This window comes from Ranitomeya imitator, chromosome 6, assembly GCF_032444005.1.
Source record: "Ranitomeya imitator isolate aRanImi1 chromosome 6, aRanImi1.pri, whole genome shotgun sequence".
In the NCBI taxonomy this organism is placed as follows: Eukaryota; Metazoa; Chordata; class Amphibia; order Anura; family Dendrobatidae; genus Ranitomeya; species Ranitomeya imitator.
The window spans coordinates 185,288,663-185,304,605 of record NC_091287.1 but is presented as its reverse complement, the minus strand read 5'-3'; positions in this window follow the sequence as shown (position 1 = coordinate 185,304,605).

Here is a 15,943-nt window from a genome sequence, read left to right as displayed (position 1 = left end):
TGGTGCAGGTGATTTTGATCAGCATGTAGGTGTCCTGTTGTCATGGCTGAGTCGGGGGTTTTCCAAAGGTTGGTCGTGGTCTAAGGTGTCGCGTTTGTTAGCCGCACTGGCTTTTGGTTTTAAAGTAAGGGGACAGCGGGATTTGTCTAAAGTGTTTTTGGTAAGGCAGGCGGTTAAAGGTTTCCGTAGACAGTATAGTCGTTTGGATTCACGGCGTCCCGTGTCTTTTGTGATGTTGGAGCGGTTAGGCGAAGTGTTGGGGGATTGTTGTGAGTCGGATTTTGAACACTGTTTGTTCAGACTGGCGTTTTCTTTTGCTTTTTTCGGTGCGATGAGAATTGGGGAGTTAGTGTCTCCCAGCAAGAGAGTGGCGGGGGAAATTTTGGCGTGTGACGTATTTTTGTCTGGTGGGCGTGTGGAGTTTTGGTTACGTCGCTTTAAGATGGACTAGGTAGGTCAAGGTAGGAAGGTTGTGCTGGGTTCGGTCGCTGTGTCAGGAATGTGTCCTGTCGATTGTTTGAGACGTTTTTGGGGGCGGGTGCCTTCCAGGGCAGGTTCGTTACTTTGCCACGTGGATGGTTCCTCGCTTTCGCGATATCAGTTTCATATGGTTTTCAAAAGGAGCTTTAGGTCTAGATGATTCTCGTTTTGCTCCTCATTCGTTTCGTATTGGGGCAGCAACAGCTGTGGCTGTGGGTGGTTTGGATTCCGAGGTTATCAAGCGTATTGGTAGATGGAAGTCCAATAGATATCGCAGTTATGTTAGGTATTGATTGGAGGGTTATCGGGATGCCTGGTGGCATCAGTTGTTTTTGTGGTTTGGGGTTCTTTAGCAGTGGTTTAACTGCATGTGTTTGTATTTTTCAGGTTCCTTGCCATTACTGGTGTGGATTTACGGCCATTCCTATGTCCATTGGGGAGCCCTGAGAGCGGATGTACGGTCGGAGGGTAGACAGCTGGGCTTCGATCGGTCGGTGGCGGTGGTCCGGTGGATTGGTTTTAGGGGCATCGCCTGGAACAGGGTTCTGAAGGAAATTCACAACGCGGTCATTTTGGATAAGTCACCAGATATTTTGGTGTTGCATGTGGGGGGTAATGATTTGGGGGTGAGACCCTTTAGAGAGTTAATTAGGGATATAAAGCAGGACTTGTTACGGTTATGGCTTTTATATCCTGGTTTGGCAGTGGTTTGGTCGGAGATCATGCCGCGGAAGCGTTGGCGGAATATGTGGTCATTGGACAAACTTAATAAGGCAAGGATCAAAGTAAACAGAGCGGTGTCTGCTTTTGTTGTCCGGAATGGTGGAGTTGAAGTAAGGCATTTTGAATTGGAAAAAGGTGATGGGGCATTCTGGTTGGCTGACGGGGTGCATTTAAATGCGGGATTGATTTTTGGGCGCTTGGTTTGCAGGATGGTGTGGAGAAGGTAATAGCGTTTCTTTTTGGTGGGGTCTCGGGTCTTTGAGGTATTCAAAGTCCCTCGTTGTGGTGGCTGGGGGGAGTCCTTGGAGTTGGTGGAAATTGGGTTGGGGGAGCCATTGGCTGATGGCTCCTCTGTATTTAGAGTTTAAATGGTTTTGGATCTGGAGACTGGGGTGGGGGTTCTGGCAGGGGTGGTCGGTTCCCCTGGATTTTAGCGTGAACAGTGAACCCGCTGGGGTTTTTGGTGCTCTTGAGCCAGTGTGGTAATGGCTGGGAGTAATTTGGTTTTGATAATGGTCACGCTATGCTGTGTGGATCACCAGAGTCTTGGGATCTCCAAGGACTCCTTCACAGTTTTAAAAGTGGTGGTTTTATATATTTCAATGCATGTTGTTTATTTTAAATAAATAAAAGGCTGCTGTGGCCGCTACTATTCCAAAGAATTTGTTGTATGTGTTTTATTTGAGGTTAATGGGGCTTGCACCATGAAGTATGTGCAATGATGGGTGGTGGTAGGGTGCGTCCCCCTTACCCCAATTGCTCGACATTACCAGGGTCATTCTTTTAACACACCTGTATTACCTATACTATTGTTGGTATGTGTCCATTATGGACGTATTTCTTATCTATATATGGACTAAATTAAGGATGGGGATAGTTACACATTTAAATGCTCTATTCTGTGGACATGCTTTAACCCCTTAACGACCGCTGATACGCCTTTCAACAGCGCAGTTAAGGGTACTTAAACCACAGCACCGTTAATTAACGGCGCTGTGGAAAAAGTAAATAGCGCCCCCCAGAGTCCGATTTTCTCTGGGGTCTCGGCTGCCGGGGGTAGCAAAAAAACGTTTTTTGAACGTTTTTTGTGCCGACGGTCTGCCAAAACACAACTGATCCAGTGCACTACGGACGCGACGTGTGGCCATCCGTCGCGATCCGTTGGCAATACAAGTCTATGGGCAAAAAACGCATCCTGTGGGCACATTTGCAGGATCTGTTTTTTGTCCAAAACGACGGATTGCGACGGATGCCAAACTATGCAAGTGTGAAAGTAGCCTTAGGGCTAGGGTTAGGGTTGGGGCTAAAGTTAGGGCTAGGGTTAGGGTTGGAGCTAAAGTTAGGGCTAGGGTTAGGGTTGGGGCTAAATTTAGGGTTAGAGTTAGGGCTAGGGTTGGGGCTAAAGTTAGGGTTAGAGTTGGGATTAGGTTTAGGGTTTGGATTAGGGTTGGTATCAGGGTTAGGGTTGGCATTAGGGTTACGCTTGGGAATAGGGGCTTGGGATTAGGGTTAGGTTTGCGATTAGGGTTAAGGTTAGAGTTGTGATTAGGGGTGTATTGGGATTAGGGTTTGGTTTGTGGTTAGGGTTGAGAATAGGATTAGGGGTGTGTTGGATTTAGGGTTTTGATTAGGGTTATGGTTAGGGTTGACATTAGGGTTGTTTTGGGGTAAGGGTTGTGATTATCGTTAGGGTTAGTGATTAGGATTATGGATCGGGTTTGGATTAGGGTTAGGGGTGTGTTGAGGTTAGGGTTGGAGCTAGAATTGGGGGGTTTCCACTGTTTAGGTACATCAGGGGGTCTCCAAACACGACAGTCAATTTTGCGCTCAAAAAGTCAAATGGTGCTCCCTCCCTTCTGAGCTCTGCCGTGCGCCCAAACAGTGGGATACCCCCACATATGGGGCATCAGCGTACTCGGGATAAATTGGACAACAGCTTTAGTGGTCCAATTTCTCCTGTTACCCTTGTGAAAATAAAAACTTGGGGGCTACAAAATCTTTTTTCATCACTCTGCATTATAAACTTCTGTGAAGCACTTGGGCATTCAAAGTTCTCACCACACTTCTATACAAGTTCCTTGGGGGGTCTAGTTTCCAAAACGTGGTCACTTGTGGGGGGTTACTACTGTTTAGGTACATCAGGGGCTCTGCAAATGCAACATAACGCCCACAGACCATTCTATCTAAGTCTGCATTCCAAAATGGCGCTCCTTCCCTTCCGAGCTCTGCCGTGCGCCCAAACAGTGGTTTACCCCCACATATGGGGTATCAGCATACTCAGGACAAATTGGACAACAACTTTTGGGGTCCAATTTCTCTTGTTACCCTTGTGAAAATAAAAACTTGGGGGCTAAAAAATCTTTTTTGTGGACAAACAAATATTTTTTTATTTTCACGACTCTGCATTATAAACTTCTGTGAAGCACTTGAGCATTCAAAGTTCTTACAACACATCTAGATAAGTTCCATGGGGGGTCTATTTTCCAAAATGGGGTCACTTGTGGGGGGTTTCTACTGTTTAGGCACATCAGGGGCTCTCCAAACGCGACATGGCGTCCGATCTCAATTCCAGACAATTCTACATTGAAAAAGTAAAACGGCACTCCTTCTCTTCCAAGCTCTGCGGTGCGCCCAAACAGTGGTTTACTTCCACATATTGGGTATCGACGTACTCAGGAGAAATTGCACAACAACTTTTGTGGTCTAATTTTTCCTGCTACCCTTGTGAAAATAAAAATTTGTGGGCGAAAATATCATCTTTGTGTAAACAAATGCGATCTTTTATTTTCACGGCTCTACGTTATAAACTTCTTTGAAGCACTTGGGGGTTCAAAGTGCTCACCACACATCTAGATAAGTTCCTTAAGGGGTCTAGTTTCCAAAATGGTGTCACTTGTGGGGAGTTTCCACTGTTTAGGCACATCAGGGGCTCTCTAAACGTGACATGGCGTCCGATCTCAATTCCAGTCAATTCTGGATTGAAAAAGTCAAACGGCGCTCCTTCACTTCCAAGTTCTGCGGTGCGCCCAAAAAGTGGTTTACCCCCACATATGGGGTATTAGCATACTCAGGAGAAATTGCATAACAACATTTATGGTTACATTTCTGTTTTTACACATGTGAAAATAAAAAAAATGGTTCTGAATTAAAATGTTTGCAAAAAAAGTTAAATGTTCTTTTTTTACTTCCACATTGTTTCAGTTCCTGTGAAGCACGTAAAGGGTTAATAAACTTCTTGAATGTGGTTTTGAGAACCTTGAGGGGTGTAGTTTTTAGAATGGTGTCTGTTGTGAATTCTGTGGCTGAATTCACTCCTGTGGTCACAAGTGGTACTGCAGCTTCTGAGCTTCCTCCCTCAGGTGTTCTGGTGAGCTCGTTAACTGCTTCATTACTTAACTCCGCCTGATGCTGCTATCCTTGCTCCTTGTCTATGTTTCAGTGTTGGATCTGAGCTTCTCCTGATTGTTCCTGTGACCTGCTGCTCTGTATAGCTAAGTGCTTTTTGCTTTTTTGTTGCTTTTTTTCTGTCCAGCTTGTCTTTTGTTTTGCTGGATGCTCTGAGACGCAAAGGGTGTACCGCCGTGCCGTTAGTTCGGCACGGTGGGTTTTTTTTGCCCCCTTTGCGTGGTTTTGCTTTAGGGTTTTTTGTAGACTGCAAAGTTCGCTTTACTGTCCTCGCTCTGTCCTAGAATATCGGGCCCCACTTTGCTGAATCTATTTCATCCCTACGTTTTGTCTTTTCATCTTACTCACAGTCATTATATGTGGGGGGCTGCCTTTTCCTTTGGGGAATTTCTCTGGGGCAAGTCAGGCCTATTTTTCTATCTTCAGGCTAGCTAGTTTCTTAGGCTGTGCCGAGTTGCCTAGGTAGTTGTTAGGCGCAATCCACAGCCGCTTTTAGTTGTGTTTAGGATAGGATCAGGTGTGCAGTCTACAGAGTTTCCACGTCTCAGAGCTCGTTCTTGTATTTTTGGGTATTTGTCAGATCACTGTGTGCGCTCTGATCGCTAAGCACACTGTGTTTCTGGATTGCCTTCATAACACCTGTCATTAGCAAACATAACAGGTGTCACACTTCATTATTTTCTATCATATAGACCCCTCAAAATGACTTCAAATGTGATGTGGTCCCTAAAAAAAATGGTGTTGTAAAAATGAGAAATTGCTGGTCAACTTTTACCCTTAACTCCCTAACAAAAAAAAATTTTGTTTCCAAAATTGTGCTGATGTAAAGTAGACATGTGGGAAATGTTATTTATTATCTATTTTTCGTGCCATATCTCTCTGATTTAAGGGCATAAAAATACAATTTTTGAAAATTGCAAAATTTTAAATTTTTTTTGCCATATTTCCATTTTTTTCATAAATAATCGCAAGTAATATCGATGAAATGTTACCACTAACATGAAGTACAATATGTCTCGAAAAAACAATCTCAGAATCAGTGGGATCCGTTGAAGCGTTCCAGAGTTATAACCTCATAAAGTGACAGTGGTCAGAATTGTAAAAATTGGCTCGGTCATTAAGTACCAAATTGGCTCTGTCACTAAGGGGTTAAAGTATTTTTTTCACATGGAATTTGACATGTCTAATTTGGTGTTTAGGATTATGATGGATGTATAACCGATATAAATTAATATGTATATACTTATATACAGAGTTATCAATTTATGTATATTTTTGTTGATTTTCTATATTATGTTTATTTTATCATGGACCTTTATCGATATATTTTCATTTTATGATGTTTGACATAAGATTGAAAATTTATTCATGTCATTACAGATATAGGTATTTTTGATAAAGGCTTAAACCAGCCAAAACATCAAACTATATACCTTGTTCACTCATAATGCTTGAATACCATGTGCGGGATATGTGATGAAATGCATCATCAATTTTTGGAAAACATACAATAAATTATACCATTTATTTGGAACTTTTAATGTGCAGGAGTTATCTTTTGATATTTTTTTGTCTGTCACACCTGACACACCCGTGACAGTACCCCCACTTCTACCAGTGGCCTCCAGACACTCAGGACCCAGTTTCTCAGGATGAGAGGCATGGAACGAATGAACCAGTCTAGGATCATTCATCTCTGATGCTGAAACCCACATCCTATTTTCTGGACCATAAACACTCCAGTGCTCAAAGTACTGCAGAGAATGACCCTGAAGACAATAATCAACAATCCTCGAAATCTGTAACTACAAGTTACTTGTGATGAGCGAATAGTGAAATCGGGAAAATAGTGAAATCAGGAAAATCGGCACGAATAATTTCTGATATCCGTGTATTCGTACCGAATAACAAATCCAATGCAAGTCAATGGGGAAGCTAAATATTTTTCTGCTGGGCACAACAGACAGGTCTGGGGGAATGAGAAAAAAAGATGAAATGGATAGAAAAGAGCTAAAACTAAATGGGAACAGCATGGAGAAGATGCCTACATGCCTTTCTGACTCACATATGTTATCTGGGAATAATGTTGTCAGACTAATGCGCCGGTTTTGCATATTTTTAAAAACACATACCAAACCAAACCAACATTTTTTTAAAGGTAAAAATGCTAACAAACATTATTTCCTTCATAATTACATGTATATAATGCAAATCGAAAAAAAAAAGCACATGTTCACACAGAGCGTTTTGGCTTCATTTTTTACCTTAACATTTGTGAGGGCTCTCACTTCTACGTGCCAAATAGTTAGCAAGACAGTGGAATACATATTCCCCATCCCTTTACAATGCCATTTCAAACATGCCCATTTAAATTTTGGGCTTTGCCCACCACCGCCACCATGTCCAACGCCATGTCATTATGCGGCCCTCGCTGACAATTAGTAGAGTGCTAGCAGGTGTCCGTGAAACCTGAGTTTGGTAAGGGCCTTCAGGTGACCCTAAATCATACATTTGGGAAAGCTTGCACGCCTAAATTTGGGAGGTCCCTCCCTCATGCCAAATAGTTAGCAAGATAGTGAGATACTTATTCCCCATTCATTTGCAATGTCATTTCAAATATGCCCATTTGAATTTTGGGCTTTGGCGTACACCACCATCATGTCCACTGCCATGACATTTTGCGGCCGTCGATGACAATTAGCAGAATGCCAGCAGGTGCCGTGAAACCTGAATTTGATAAGGGCCATCAGGTGGCCCTGTATCATACATTTGGGAGAGCTCTCACTCCTACATTTGGGAAGTTCCTCCCTTATGCTAATTAGTTAGCCAGATAGTGGACTACATATTCCCCATCCCTTTAGAATGCCATTTAAACATGCCCAATTAAATTTTGGGCTTTTCTCCCTCCACCTCCACGTCCACCGCCATGTCATTATGCGTCACTCACGTACAATTTGCAGAGGTCCAGCAGGTGCTGTGATACCAGCATTCTGTAAGCTCCACAGTTAATTTTTGCCCCTGGATCCCAATGGAACAACTGTCATAGTGAGTGATGCCACTGTAAGGTGAATGTAATACAGGAATTCAGGGAGATGTATGATCAATGTCAGTAAATTGGAATCTACTAGACAACAAAAGCATTAGAATCAAATTCTGAATACAGTGTATGCAAGTGAGGTCCTATATTGTGGTCAGTCGGTTATGCCCGAAACCCATGTTAGGAACATGTACAAGCCTCATTTTACTTGAAAAAAGCCTCCTCAATGGAAAGAGCCAGGAGTGCCCTTGACCAATCTGCACAAGCCTAGGCATTTTCTATTGGTTTAATAAACAGCATATCTTTATCTAGCAATTGTGCGACTGGCGCAAAGCCTGCAGAGATACACAAACTTGACTATTTATCTCTAATTTTCGTGAGTCTGCTGTGGCCATGTGTAATAAATCTGATATCTTAAAAAAAATGCCACACATTCCTTGATATATTGAATTTGTATATAACACCACTGTGAGGGTACTTGCCAAAAAGAAAGCCAGGAATTTTTTTCATAAGCATAAAGCATTCAATATGAGAAACGGTGATATTAAAGGATGTGGATGTGGTAGTGCCTTACATATCAGAAGATGACTGAATCTTGTAGCTTCCTGTCAAAATGTCGTCAGCGCGATACACCACTGACAAACCCAGACAATTGCTAGGATGTATTGGGGTGGATGGCAAACAAAGGCTCCAGTGTGTTGACAAGCAGCACCACAAAGTCTTCCATATGGTCCAGTTTTTCTGAAATTCCTTCAGACAAAACAACTGTAATTTGCATCATCTGCTAAACCAAGCTAAGAACAGGCAAGAACACTGCCACCCTGAGCACCACCAGCATACAAAAGCCCATGGCAACCAAGCACCCGGGTAGGTGTGCCTAGAGACAAAATCTTTGACTGATTGTAAAACCACTGCCCCTTCCCCTGTGTAACGTCCTTCCAAATCTGCTGTCCATGAAACAGGTGCTGATGCCTCCTGCTGACAACCTGCAGTTGAACAGACACAACAGTCAGCAACCACATTCAGTTCGTTGTCCCAGCTCAGCTTTCACTTGTTCCTGCCCAAGACATTTAACAGAAAGCAGAAATACCCACTCACCCACAGGCAAAAACTATAAACTCCTATATTGACAGATTGGTAGCCCTGGAAATGTTGCCGTTTCAACTTGTGGGAACTGTGTCTTTTAGCACCTCTTTGCAGTGGCAGTCTCATGGCACTTGATTCCCATCTGACACTATTTTTCTCAGTGTGCCGTCAACGCATTACGTAAGCATGCACATGTTACACAATATCAGCGCTGCTGTGGCCAATGCAGTCACAGGGAAGGTCTACTTTACCTCAGACACGTGGACAAGTTCTTGTGGACAGGGATGCTACATATGCCTTATGGCATACTGGCTAAACCTGGTGGTGTTTGGGACAGAGTCAGAGGCTGGGACATCACACATCTTACCCTCACCAAGAATTGTGGTCCAAACTTCAACTTTTCAAACTAAAATCAGCAAAAATCTAAAAATAAAATAAACGTTAAAAAAGTAGACTTTCCAAATCATTTATAGGCATTTATATAAGCAATTTATGCAAATAAAAAATCTCTAAAACATTGTAATTCAATTATTTGCATTTCACATCCATTGTTACATAATGAAGTAGTTGTCATAAAGAAACAAAACCTGTCATCAGAAACAGTGAAAATAGACGTGGGTGGCATGAAGGCAATTCCTGGAATATATTGCAGTTTCAGCATAAGCTGACATCAAAAGAACTATTTAAATATTTTCTATTAGAGTAAAACGTCAGTCATTATTATATTGCAACCTTTGGCTTTAAAAATAGCAAGTAATAATCCTCAATTGTGCTTAATTTGTTGTAAATACGTATAAAACTTTAAGAATCTAAGATGAGTGAGAATTATGTGATTTGGTCTATTTAAAAAGTGGTACAATCAAAAAATGAAGCTGTTATCTATTGCAACCCCTATCAAATTTATTTATTGGTTGCTATGGCAATTATACCACTATCTTGAATTATCCTCTTTATGACCGGCTGTTTTTGCACGTGCAATTTGAGGCCTTTTTTTGGCTGTATAAGTTGTAGTTCTTAATGACACATTCATTGTACCATATAATGAAAACATATCAATGCACGGTCAAATTCTAATATTGTTTTTGGTTCTGTATCTATGGCATTATTTTGTGTTTATGAGTGACAATTGTAAAGTATTTTTTTTTATTTAGGTCCTTAACAAACTGTGGCTAGAGATGAGTGAACCTTTTAAGGTTCAGTTTGATTCGCCGAATATTTTGATGTTCAAATAACATACCCAACCCCATTATGTTCCATGGAAGGCCAAACCAAATATATACACAACACGTTAAGGGGTGACAAAAAGCTTCACAAACAGCTAAAATTAGAGGCAGAAACCATAAAAAGAGGCATCAATTGACGTACAGTACATATTTGCAAATGGCACATCAGTAGTCAGCCATTGGCCATGGATGAGGTAACAGGGTCAGGGCCAACATGTACAGCTTGGAATTGCAGTTTCTATTAAAAAATGCTTGTTAAGGTAGCAGTGTAAGCCTTCTTAGCTGGGAGCCCTTACACCTCATGTAACAACTCCTTTTTTTTTCTAGCCACACTCAGATGGCACATACATCAGTTTCATACAGTACTACTGGTAGAAAAATGTAAGGAAAGTAAGACAGGTAGTTGACTGATTAATTGACCCACAGTACCATCTTTTATAATGACACAGAAGTAGAGATGGGTGGACACCTGGATATTCGGGTCTGGGCGAAGAGTTACAAAAAGTTCAGGTTCGGGTACCAGAACAGTACCCGGACCCGAACTCGAACCCGGACCACATTCACTTGAATGGGGACAGGAACATCCAGCATTTTCTGCACTGTAATGTGCATGACAGCACAACAAACACCGCTTCTGATCGGCAGTGAAAATGTGGCACCCCAGGAGTGATGCCACAATGGTATTGTCTTCCCATGGGGAGATGATGTCATTCCTGGAAACAAGGAGGGATTCTTTAATCAAGTAACACTGACATGCAACACCGTCCTGACTCCAGACCAGAAGGGGGAGCTCTAAACCCAGTTTCATGGGAACTTCCCTATAAATTCTGGCCTGGGGGAGGGGTTAGACAGTCAGCTAGAGAGTCTGTTAGGGACAGTGAGAGGAGAAGAGGCAAAGGAGAGGAGCTTGGGGTCTAGAGCTGCGAGTGGGATCACCCCAGAGAAAAAGCACCAAGAGACCGGATACCAAGGTCCGTGGTGGTGTGGGAATTGCAGACCCACTGAACCTCGAGGGCAGGGGATTGCAAGTCTCCTGTCCCATCTAAAACCTGCAGGTACCACAGCAAGTCAGGAGCCTGGGGCTGCCAGAGAGAGAGGACAGTGCCCATGAAAGATTCAACCTGTCAGCCATACAAGATGAGAATACAGACACTGAGAGGACTCGTGCATAGCTTCAGGCAGCAAAGGTCAGATATACAGTGCAAAGCGTGCGCATCTGGCAGTGGACTCCATAGCAATGGCGCCGTATAGTCCTATATGGGCGCTGTGTGCAGCCAATGTATGGTGGCGGCTTTGTGTCCGTTTAAAGTAGTTCTACACGCACCTGTTTTAGTATTTAAGGAGGATTCATAGGTATGTAGTCGCAGCCTTTTTATGGACAACTTCATACTGCCACGGTATCACCTCTCCTGATGAACCCATTTCTGGGGGAAACGCGTCGAGAGCTATGTGTTGATAGGTGTGAGGAGTCACTATATCAGGACCCGCAATTGCCTACATCTAACAGATGAGTACAAAATTGCACACTGCGGATATATGTATATTTTTTTCTGCAGGAACAAACGCTATATACCTTGGTGTAGTGCAGCGCCCCAGAGATCTGGTTGTTGCAGTACGATGACGTATACCCGATGGCGGAGAGAAGCCGGCTGGGTGGCCAGAGGTGTCCAGTTGTGCGCAGCACTACAGGTAGAAGCTGGAGCTCCAGAGGAAGGAGCCCCTGTGCTTGATCACCAAGTGAGCCCGATCCCGCGAACAACTGCGGACGCCACCCGTGCCCAACAGAAAGGTGTGGTCTGTGAGGTAAGGCCACAACCTCCACAACACTAAACCTCGAAGACCTGAACATATGTAAATAGTTAACTGTTACCTGCTGCTACCTTCAACCCGTCCAGGGTTAACTCCTAGGGATCCCTTTGTTGACCCGGGATACCTATTGTTTTCTATTTGTTTTTCTACAGTTCATCATTGTTTAACCCCTTAGTGACAGAGCCAATTTGGTACTTAATGACCAGGCCAATTTTTGCAATTCTGACCACTGTCACTTTATGAGGTTATAACTCTGAAACGCTTCAACGGATCCCACTGATTCTGAGATTGTTTTTTCGTGACATATTGTACTTCATGTTAGTGGTAACATTTCTTTGATATTACTTGCGATTATTTATGAAAAAAACGGAAATATGGCGAAAATTTTTAAAATTTTGCAATTTTCAAACTTTGTATTTTTATGCCCTTAAATCAGAGAGATATGTCACGAAAAATAGTTAATAAATAACATTTCCCACATGTCTACTTTACATCAGCACAATTTTTTTGTTAGGGAGTTATAAGGGTTAAAAGTTGACCAGCAATTTCTCATTTTTACAACACCATTTTTTTTAGGGACCACATCACATTTGAAGTCATTTTGAGGGGTCTATATGATAGAAAATAATGAAGTGTGACACCATTCTAAAAACTACACCCCTCAAGGTTCTCAAAACCACATTCAAGAAGTTTATTAACCCTTTACGTGCTTCACAGGAACTGAAACAATGTGGAAGGAAAAAATGAATATTTAACTTTTTTTTGCAAACATCTTAATTCAGAACCATTTTTTTTATTTTCACAAGTGTAAAAACAGAAATGTAACCATAAATTTTGTTATGCAATTTCTCCTGAATACGCCAATACCCCATATGTAGGGGTAAACCACTGTTAGGGCGCACCGCAGAACTTAGAAGTGAAGGAGCGCCGTTTGACTTTTTCAATGCAGAATTGGCTGGAATTGAGATCGGACGCCATGTCACGTTTAGAGAGCCCCTGATATGCCTAAACAGTGGAAACTCCCCACAAGTAACACCATTTTGGAAACTAGACCCCTTAAGGAACTTATCTAGATGTGTGGTGAGCACTTTGAACCCCCAAGTGCTTCACAGAAGTTTATAACGTAGAGCCGTGAAAAAAAAAATTGCATTTTTTCTACAAAAATGATCTTTTTGCCCACAAATTTTTATTTTCACAAGGGTAACAGGAGAAATTAGACCACTAAAGTTGTTGTGCAATTTCTCCTGAGTACATCGATACCCAATATGTGGGGGTAAACCACTGTTTGGGCACACCACAGAGCTTGGAAGCGAAAGAGTGCCGTTTTACTTTTTCAATGTAGAATTGGCTGGAATTGAGATCGGACGCCATGTCGCGTTTGGAGAGCCCCTGATGTGACTAAACAGTAGAAATCCCCCACAAGTGACCCCATTTTGGAAACTAGACCCCCCATGGAACTTATCTAGATGTGTGGTGAGGACCTTGAATGCCCAAGTGCTTCACAGAAGTTTATAATGCAGAGCCGTGAAAATAAAAAATATTTTTTTTTTCCACAAAAAAGATTTTTTAGCCCCCAAGTTTTTATTTTCACAAGGGTAACAAGAGAAATTGGACCCCAAAAGTTGTTGTCCAATTTGTCCTGAGTATGATGGTACCCCATATGTGGGGGTAAACCACTGTTTGGGCGCACGGCAGAGCTCGGAAGGAAGGAGCGCCGTTTTGGAATGCAGACTTTGATAGAATGGTCTGCGGGTATTATGTTGCGTTTGCAGAGCCACTGATGTACCTAACCAGTAGAAACCCTCCACAAGTGACCCCATTTTGGAAACTAGACCCCCCAAGGAACTTATCTAGATGTGTGGTGAGAACTTTGAATGCCCAAGTGCTTCACAGAAGTTTAGAATGCAGAGTCGTGAAAATAAAAAATATTTTTTTTTTCACAAAAAAGATATTGTAGCCCCCAAGTTTTTATTTTCACAAGGGTAACAGGAGAAATTGGACTGCAATAGTTGTTGTCCAATTTATCCCGAGTACGCTGATGCGCCATATGTCGGGGTAAACCACTGTTTGGGCGCACGGCAGAGCTCGGAAGGGAAGGAGCACCTTTTTGGAATGCAGACTTTGATAGAATGGTCTGTGGGCATTATGTTGCGATTGCAGAGCCCCTGATGTACCTAAACTGTAGTAACCCCCCACAAGTGACCCCATTTTGGAAACTAGACCCCCCAAGGAACTTATCTAGATGTGTGGTGAGAACTTTGAATGCCCAAGTGCTTCACAGAAGTTTAGAATGCAGAGTCGTGAAAATAAAAAATATTTTTTTTTCACAAAAAAGATATTGTAGCCCCCAAGTTTTTATTTTCACAAGGGTAACAGGAGAAATTGGACTGCAATAGTTGTTGTCCAATTTATCCCGAGTACGCTGATGCGCCATATGTGGGGGTAAACCACTGTTTGGGCGCACGGCAGAGCTCGGAAGGAAGGAGCGCCTTTTTGGAATGCAGACTTTGATAGAATGGTCTGTGGGCATTATGTTGCGATTGCAGAGCCCCTGATGTACCTAAACTGTAGTAACCCCCCACAAGTGACCCCATTTTGGAAACTAGACCCCCCAAGGAACTTATCTAGATGTGTGGTGAGAACTTTGAATGCCCAAGTGCTTCACAGAAGTTTAGAATGCAGAGTCGTGAAAATAAAAAATATTTTTTTTTTCACAAAAAAGATATTGTAGCCCCCAAGTTTTTATTTTCACAAGGGTAACAGGAGAAATTGGACTGCAATAGTTGTTGTCCAATTTATCCCGAGTACGCTGATGCGCCATATGTGGGGGTAAACCACTGTATGGGCGCACGGCAGAGCTCGGAAGGGAAGGAGCGCCTTTTTGGAATGCAGACTTTGATAGAATGGTCTGTGGGCATTATGTTGCGATTGCAGAGCCCCTGATGTACCTAAACTGTAGTAACCCCCCACAAGTGACCCCATTTTGGAAACTAGACCCCCCAAGGAACTTATCTAGATGTGTGGTGAGAACTTTGAATGCCCAAGTGCTTCACAGAAGTTTAGAATGCAGAGTCGTGAAAATAAAAAATATTTTTTTTCACAAAAAAGATTTTGTAGCCCCCAAATTTTTATTTTCACAAGGGTAACAAGAGAAATTGGACCCCAGAAGTTGTTGTCCAATTTATCCCGAGTACGCTGATGCCCCATATGTGGGGGTAACTCACTGTTTGGGCGCACGGCAGAGCTCAGAAGGGAGGGAGCACCATTTTACTTTTTGAGCGCAAAATTGGCTGTCGTGTTTGGAGACCCCCTCATGTACCTAAACAGTGGAAACCCCCCAATTCTAGCTCCAACCCTAACCCCAACACACCCCTAACCCTAATCCCAACCTGATCCATAATCCTAATCACTAACCCTAACCATAATCACAACCCTTACCCCAAAACAACCCTAATGTCAACCCTAACCATAACCCTAATCAAAACCCTAAATCCAACACACCCCTAATCCTAATCTCAACCCTAACCTCAAACCTAACCCTAATCCCAATACACCCCTAATCACAACCCTAACCTTAACCCTAATCCCAAACCTAACCCTAATCCCAAGCGTAACCCTAATGCCAACCCTAACCCTAATACCAACCCTAATCCAAACCCTAACCCTAATCCCAGCTCTAACCCTAACTTTAGCCCCAACCCTAGCCCTAACTTTAGCCCCAACCCTAACCCTAGCCCTAAGGCTACTTTCACACTTGCGTCGTTTGGCATTCCGTCGCAATCCGTCGTTTTGGACAAGAAACGGATCCTGCAAATGTGCCCGCAGGATGCGTTTTTTGCCCATAGACTTGTATTGCCGACGGATCGTGACGGATGGCCACACGTCGCATCCGTCGTGCACTGGATCAGTTGTGTTTTGGCGGAGCGTCGGCACAAAAAAACGTTCAATGAAACGTTTTTTTGTACGTCGCATCCGCCATTTCTGACCGCGCATGCGTGGCCGTAACTCCGCCCCCTCCTCCCCAGGACATAGATTGGGCAGCGGATGCGTTGAAAAACTACTGCTGCTGCCCACGTTGTGCACAATTTTCACAACGTGCGTCGGTATGTCGGGCCGACGCATTGCGACGGCCCCGTACCGACGTAAGTGTGAAAGAAGCCTAACCCTAAATTTAGCCCCA